Source organism: Callionymus lyra, chromosome 1, assembly GCF_982586985.1.
Source record: "Callionymus lyra chromosome 1, fCalLyr1.hap1.1, whole genome shotgun sequence".
Lineage (NCBI taxonomy): Eukaryota > Metazoa > Chordata > Actinopteri > Syngnathiformes > Callionymidae > Callionymus > Callionymus lyra.
In genome coordinates this window covers 20,864,439-20,871,525 of record NC_141818.1, presented here as the reverse complement: position 1 = coordinate 20,871,525, position 7,087 = coordinate 20,864,439, and the positions used below count along the sequence as shown (strand labels likewise).

General features: G+C 40.3%; 1 pseudogene across 1 annotated transcript; it reads left to right on the top strand.

The window, feature by feature from the left end:
• The first annotated feature begins 601 nt into the window (after positions 1-601).
• Positions 602-7,025, top strand: LOC148088339 (NLR family CARD domain-containing protein 3-like; annotated as a pseudogene). The gene is made up of 10 exons (XR_015712068.1): positions 602-713; positions 1,688-1,763; positions 1,840-1,962; positions 2,062-2,131; positions 2,277-2,484; positions 2,582-4,567; positions 4,629-4,802; positions 5,229-5,402; positions 5,483-5,656; positions 5,737-7,025. The product of XR_015712068.1 is annotated as an NLR family CARD domain-containing protein 3-like (transcript).
• The last annotated feature ends 62 nt before the right edge of the window (positions 7,026-7,087 follow it).

Genomic DNA, 7,087 nt, shown 5'->3' with positions numbered 1-7,087 from the left:
TGTTAAATGAACAAGGTCTTGCACACTGAAGAAAATACATAGAAACACACACACACAGTTATTTAGAATATATCTATATAAAACCAACAGATTTGTCACTTTAATCAAACTTTTCGTCAGCGACTTAAAACACAAATAACTAGGTATCCATAAACTATATCTATAATACTTACTTACATTTAGTAAGTATTGATGTAACACAAGAAAAAAACGTTTAAATTCGCATAAAACCTGATTGAAGTATTAGTTATTGATCTATTTTACTCGTTCGATTTGTGATCTCTCGACGTTTCTTTCTAGCAGATTCAGTGCTACCGTAATGCTCTGGCATTACGCGCACCCTAAATTTGGCGTCGGATGGTTTGACTGTGATCGCGGAAGCGTCAGATAGCTTTACTCCAGGGATCAACTGCAAGTAAAAAAAATAAAGAATTTAATCTCAATTAAGGAATGGATTTTCAAGTTTTAGTGTGTATTAAATTATTATGTATCCTATTATTTATTCGAATAGTGATTGAATGAGATTTATGTTTTTTGTTTTTTTATAAAATCGAATCACCTGACCAACCTTGAAAAAAATGCCACCAATCTGCATTCCTCGTGTCTTAGAGATGTTCCACTGGCATTAATCGGAAAGAGCTGAACACAATTGTGAGGATTCACATCATCAACCATGGACACCAGTCTTCAGACCGGAGGACAGATGTTCACAGGTCAGTGACTTACTAACTGTCCACAGAAGATCCGGGAGTTCTTGTTAAAGTGCACCTACAGACCCGTAAAACCACTTCTCATACTTTCTTTATCAATAGTTTCTATTTTTATCTCTGTGATCGACTGTATAAAAGGTTTAATATTTCAGTGAAGCAATACTTATCTTTAGAGGAACAAGCTAGAAAATACATTATTAAAAAAAATGGAAGCAAAAGCTTTCAAACATCCACAAATATACACGTTTTTTAAATTAAATTCATATAAAGTTTCGATTATATTTACTTAACTTGAGTTTTATAATGAAGCAAGAAAAATACTTCACTATACTTTGGAAGAGACAAACAGATCAAAGAAACCTATAATATTTGTTTTGTTGAATGTTTGTTATAAAATTGTGTTATAACAAACAAACACCTAACTATATTGAACTGCCATGAAGAAGAAGCAAGGATTAACAGGAAGTTACATAGGAATTAAAATATATATTTTGTCAACATTGAATCAGCAAAAGAAAAATAACTTAAATCAAAAATAATTGATCTTAAAAATATAAGTGAGGCAGCAACATTTGCTGTAACACCTTCAAGTAAGACAAAGCAGCTGTTTCTTTTAAAGAAAAGGGAGTTAAGCACAAACAAATGAACTGTTTATAAAGGAACAATTATTGAAATGGCCTGACTTAGAAGACAGACAAACATAGTCGGCCATGTACAGAGCCAAGTAGAATATTTCCTGAACATCTGAGCAAAACTGATGCAAATGCCAGTAAGTGTTGAGTGTTTTGCACTTACTGAAACTGTCCCTGAACCTGTTTGTGCACTTCAGATAACTAATGACCGTAATTGCATCTAAAAATAAAACTAAAAACAAGTTCAACGATGTAAGACACGTGTCATTTTGTTCAACATGCCTGACATGATCAAGATTGTATTGAACCTGCATACATGGATAAAGGTGTTTTGTTTGTATGAAGGTGAGAATAAAGACGTGGAAGCTCTTTGTCCAAAGTCCCTCCAGAGTGGGTACCAAAGCCAGACTGGAGCTCAGAGGTAGGTTGAAGTTGATCTTGTCAGAGCTCCAAACACTTGGTGTCATTTTCACACTGCAACTCCTCTGTGTTTTCAGCTTAAAGAGTCTTGAGGACAACACTGAACTGGAAATGTTTCCCAGCTGTCTGTCTTTGAAGAGTGACATGTCAATGCCAAGATACATTGACTTCCAAGGTAGACAGAAGTCTGAAGATGAGCGGTAAGAGTGTCCCAAGGATGCAGAGACAGCACTATGAGGACATCTAGTGTTGAGATAAGATCATGTTGTAAACTGCCCCATTTAACATGTTCTTCACAGAAAGGATCAGGTGATTCCAGATGTTCTCAGTGTCCAGCGGCATCAGGCAGATCTGGACTTCACTCTTGAGGTAAGTGCTCAGCTAAAATTAAGATGCTAAAGTACTTTGACCTAAATTGAAGTAGGGTCTGACATACGCTAGAGTTCAGAGAAGATCAGACAAAAGAACTGTTACACATCCAGGTTAAACTTAGTAACCTTGTGATTATTTTCAGCTACTGGAGGGGATGGTCATGAACCTGGTGACGAAAGAACTAAAAAGAGCCCGTGGGTTTCTGGGTACAGATAACCAGAAGTACCCGATTGATGAGGAAGATTATGAAGACGAGCAGCTGAGGAGCTTCAGAGAAGCTTTCCTGAACTTAATTGTGAACCTCCTCGAGCGCATGAAGAAGAAAGAGCTGGTGGATTGTCTGCGGAGCAGTAAGAGGATTTGAACCTTGAACCTAAAAGCCTTATCTGAGGATCGTTCAACTTCAATTGATGGCGTCTGACTTTTCATTTCACTCCCTTCATTCAGGAAGTCGTGCTGCAGAGTGTGCATGTCGGTTGAAGAGGAGGCTACAGAAGAAGTTCCACAGTGTGTCTGAGGGGGTCGCTAAAGCAGGAAACTCTGCCCCTCTCAATCAGATCTACACAGAGCTCTACATCACTGAGGGCGACAATGACCAGGTCAACCGAGAGCATGAGGTCCAACAGATCGAAGCAGCAACTAGAAACCAGGCCAGACTTGAAACCACCATCAGACAAGAAGAACTGTTTAAAGCCTTGCCTGAGAGCAACCAACCAATCAGGAGCCTGCTGACGAAGGGCGTGGCTGGCATTGGGAAAACCCTCCTGACACATAAGTTTACTCTGGACTGGGCTGAACAGAAAGCCCACCAGAACTTCCACTTTGTGTTTCCTTTCACCTTCAGGGAGCTCAACATGCTGAAAAATAAGTTGAGTTTATTGGAACTTGTTCATTCCTTCTTCCCTGAAACCAAAGAATTCTTATTCAGCAGGTTTGAAGAAGTCCCGGTTCTGTTCATCTTCGATGGTCTGGATGAGTCTCGACTCCCTCTGGACTTCCTCAACAGTCCAGTCCTGACAGATGCGACTGAGTCCACCTCAGTAGACGTCCTTCTGACAAACCTCATTAAAGGGAATCTGCTTCCTTCAGCTCGCCTCTGGATAACCACACGACCTGCAGCAGCCGATCAGATCCCTCCTGAGTGTGTGGACATGGTGACAGAGGTTAGAGGGTTCACTGACCTCCAGAAGGAGGTGTACTTCAGGAAGAGGTTTGTGGATGAGGAACAGAGCAGCTGGATCATCTCTAACATCAGGAGCTCACGAAGCCTCTACATCATGTGTCACATCCCGATCTTCTGCTGGATCTCAGCCACGGTTCTGGAGGACATGTTGAAGAACAATGAGACTGCACAGCTGCCCAAGACCCTGACTGAGATGTACACCCACTTCGTTGTGGTCCAGTCCAAATTGAAGAAGCAGAAGTATGACATGAGCAATGGAATGGACATCCTATGGGATGCCATGAGTAGGAAGATGGGAAAACTGGCTTATGAGCAGCTTCAGAGAGGAAACGTGATCTTTTATGAGTCGGACCTCACAGGGTCTGGCATCGATGTCAAAGCTGCTTCACTTTACTCAGGATATTTCACACAGATCCTCGGAGAAGAGAGAGGACTTTACCAGGACAAGGTCTACTGCTTCATCCACCTGAGTCTTCAGGAGTTTCTGGCTGCTCATTACGTTCACCAGAAATTTTCTAATGCTGGAGTCAATGTGTTTGATTCACAACAAACTTTCACGCTGTCTAGAAACAGGAAACACTTCTACCAGAGAGCCATAGATGAGGCTGTAGCCAGTCCAAATGGACATCTGGACTTGTTCCTGCGCTTCCTCCTGGGTCTATCTGTGCAGCACAGCAACAATCCTCATCGAGTAGGAAGTAACTCCTGGACCCATCAGGACACAGCCGCGCTCATCAAGAAGAAGATCAGTGAGAACGTGTCACCCGAGAGGATCATTAATCTGTTCCACTGTCTGAATGAAGTGAAGGACACTTCTCTGGTGGAGGAAGTCCAGCAGCACCTGAGATCAGGGAATCTCTCAAAGAACCAACTGTCTGCCGCTCAGTGGTCCGCTCTGGCCTTCATCTTACTGTCCTCAGATGAACATCATGACACGTTTGACCTGAAGAAATACTCTGCTTCAGAGGAGGCCCTTGAGAGACTCAAACTGGTGGTCCAAGCTTCAAACAAAGTGCTGTGAGTGGCCTTTCAGTCAAAGGTAACTCTGAACTGGATATAACCATCTGATTTCATTTTTTTAGGTTGTCAGACTGTAGGCTGTCAGAGAGAAGTTGTTCACTTCTTTCCTCAGTCCTCAGCTCTCCAACCTCTAGTGTCACGCAACTGGACCTGAGCGAGAACAAGCTTCAGGTTTCAGGAATGAACCTGCTGTTTGCTGGCATGAAGAGTTCACACCTGGAAACTCTTAAGTAAGTATCCATGCATCATGTTATGTTTGAAGATGTTAATGAAACTGCTCTCTTTTTACAGACTAGCCCGATGTCGCTTGTCAGAAGAGAGTCTTTTACTTCTGCCCTCAGTCCTCAGCTCTTCTTCCTCTAGTCTGACACAACTGGACCTGACTGAGAACAAACTGCAGGATGTAGGGGTGGATCTTCTGTCACGTGGACTGAAAAAACCCCAGTGTCACCTGGAGACTCTTAAGTAAGTATGCATGTTATGTTTGAACGTTGTGACCTGGGGTATGACTACTTGTTTTATAACAGTAAAACACTGCTTCCAAGGTTTGCGTGATAATAATACAGTATACTGTGCTTATACTAAGGCCAACCTAAATGAATCCACCTCATAATAGCATCTAACATGATTGGATAAAAACTCTTAGGCTGTAGCTGACACTGGAAACAGCGCCGTACAGTGGATATAATATGACATAACATACAACATACATATCCTTTTCTGAAGTGTGTTGAGGCCAGCAGAGGCCCTGGTATGAGGGGCCGTACAGGACAAAATTCATTCTAGACCTCTCACACACATATACTGTATACTCACTCATACACACATATATTCTCACTCTTACACATGTATGTAAAAAAGAGTTGTTGATGATGCTTTTCTCTCTCTCAGGCTGAGATGGTGTGATCTGTCGGAGAAAAGCTGTTCACTTCTGTCCTCAGTCCTCGGCTCTTCGTCCTCTAGTCTGACACACCTGGACCTGAGCGACAACGACCTGCAGGATTCAGGGGTGGAGCTTCTGTGTGTTGGACTGGAGAGTCCACACTGTCACCTGGAGACGCTTGGGTCAGTTATTTTTTGTCTCTTCATTTCTGGTCCACCACCGGATGCTTCTTCTGGTCTCATGATCTTCTCCTTCATGACAGCCTGGCAGGGTGTATGATCACACAAAGAGGCTGTGTTTCCCTGGCCTTGGTTCTGAGATCTAACCCGTCCCATCTGAGAGAGCTGGACCTGAGCTACAATCATCCTGGAGGACCAGGACTTGAGCAGCTCTCTGAAGGACTAGTGAATCCGGACTGGAGGCTGGAGACCCTTAGGTTTGGACAGAGACACTCTGTATAAAGCATGGATGAGAAGTGAAATGAATATGCTTCAACATTTCTGTTTCTTTCTCCAGGGTGGATCACTGTGGGCCACACAGGTTGGAATCTAGACCTGCGTCTGGCTTTTACTGATTCATGAGAATCATTCAAGATGAAAACCAAACAAATGACAAAGGATGAGGATTATCTAGACATCCCTGACAAATGTTACAGATGTCCCAGGTGATGAGTAGAAATGCTGTGACAGGAAGTGTTAGCTGCTATAATTCAATCAATTCTGTTTTATTTAAACTGGCAAATCATAACAGAGTTAACTTAAGTTCAAATAACACGACATAGAAGAAAAGAAAAACAGATCCCAGCAAATCACAATGACCGACAGTGAAAGAAAAACATCCTTAAACAGAACGAGACTTGGTGTGAATGGCCTTCTTCTGTGACTGACTGAGAAGGACATTAACCAAGAAGTAAACACCAGTGGAGTTTCAATGAAACATTTTGTATCATCTGTATAATTTGTATAAGTATAAGTTACTGGCTAATATTACATTATTCATTTATTTATTTATATTTCTATGTCAATTGAATCAGTGTTGTTGCATATTAAGAAAGACATTGTGTATTTTAATTGGAAAAATGTTGCATTCAGTGCGATGCGTTCTGATTTCTCTCTTGATAAATATTAAAACAATAATCATGTTCGATAAATTTAAAAAATACTAATCGACAATAAACAAATCCAAAGAAAACAAAGTGAAGTTATACATAGATTAACTACAGTATATAATTAGTTAACTTTTATACTTACTTATAATACATCTTTATCTTTATATGTAGACTTAGATTGTGTAATTGTGTTCTTTCTCTTTATTTCTCTTGTTCTTATTTTATTTTGATTTATTTTTGATTTTTTATAAAAAAAATTGCTGTATGTATTGGCTATTGGAAAAAAACAATTTCCCGAAGGAGACCTCCTGATGGATCAATAAAGTTTTACCTTACCTTACCTTACATTAAACACTTTCAATATAGTTATATTCAATTCGAAAGTTCAATTATTTATTTTTCTTTGATCTATGTTCTTTATACTTAGATTTTTGTCATGTTGTTCTTATTTTTATGAATCTGTTGTCTGTGTTGCTGTGAGCTGGAAAAACAATTTCCCAAAGGAGATATCAAGATATCAAGATACAGTCTATCTATCTACCTATCTGTCTGTCTGTCTGTCTGTCAAAAGGTTTATAAGATGCTCTTTTTTTTTTCTTTTTTTTTTTATCTCAGTTCTGATAATCGAATAATAAGTCCTTCTGCTAGAAATTAAGAGAAGCTGTAATATTCCTTCTAAATAAAAACTTTATTCTATGTTCCTGAGACAATCCTCCTTCTTGTTGACGTCAAGTGGCGACGCATCACGTTGTCAAAAAC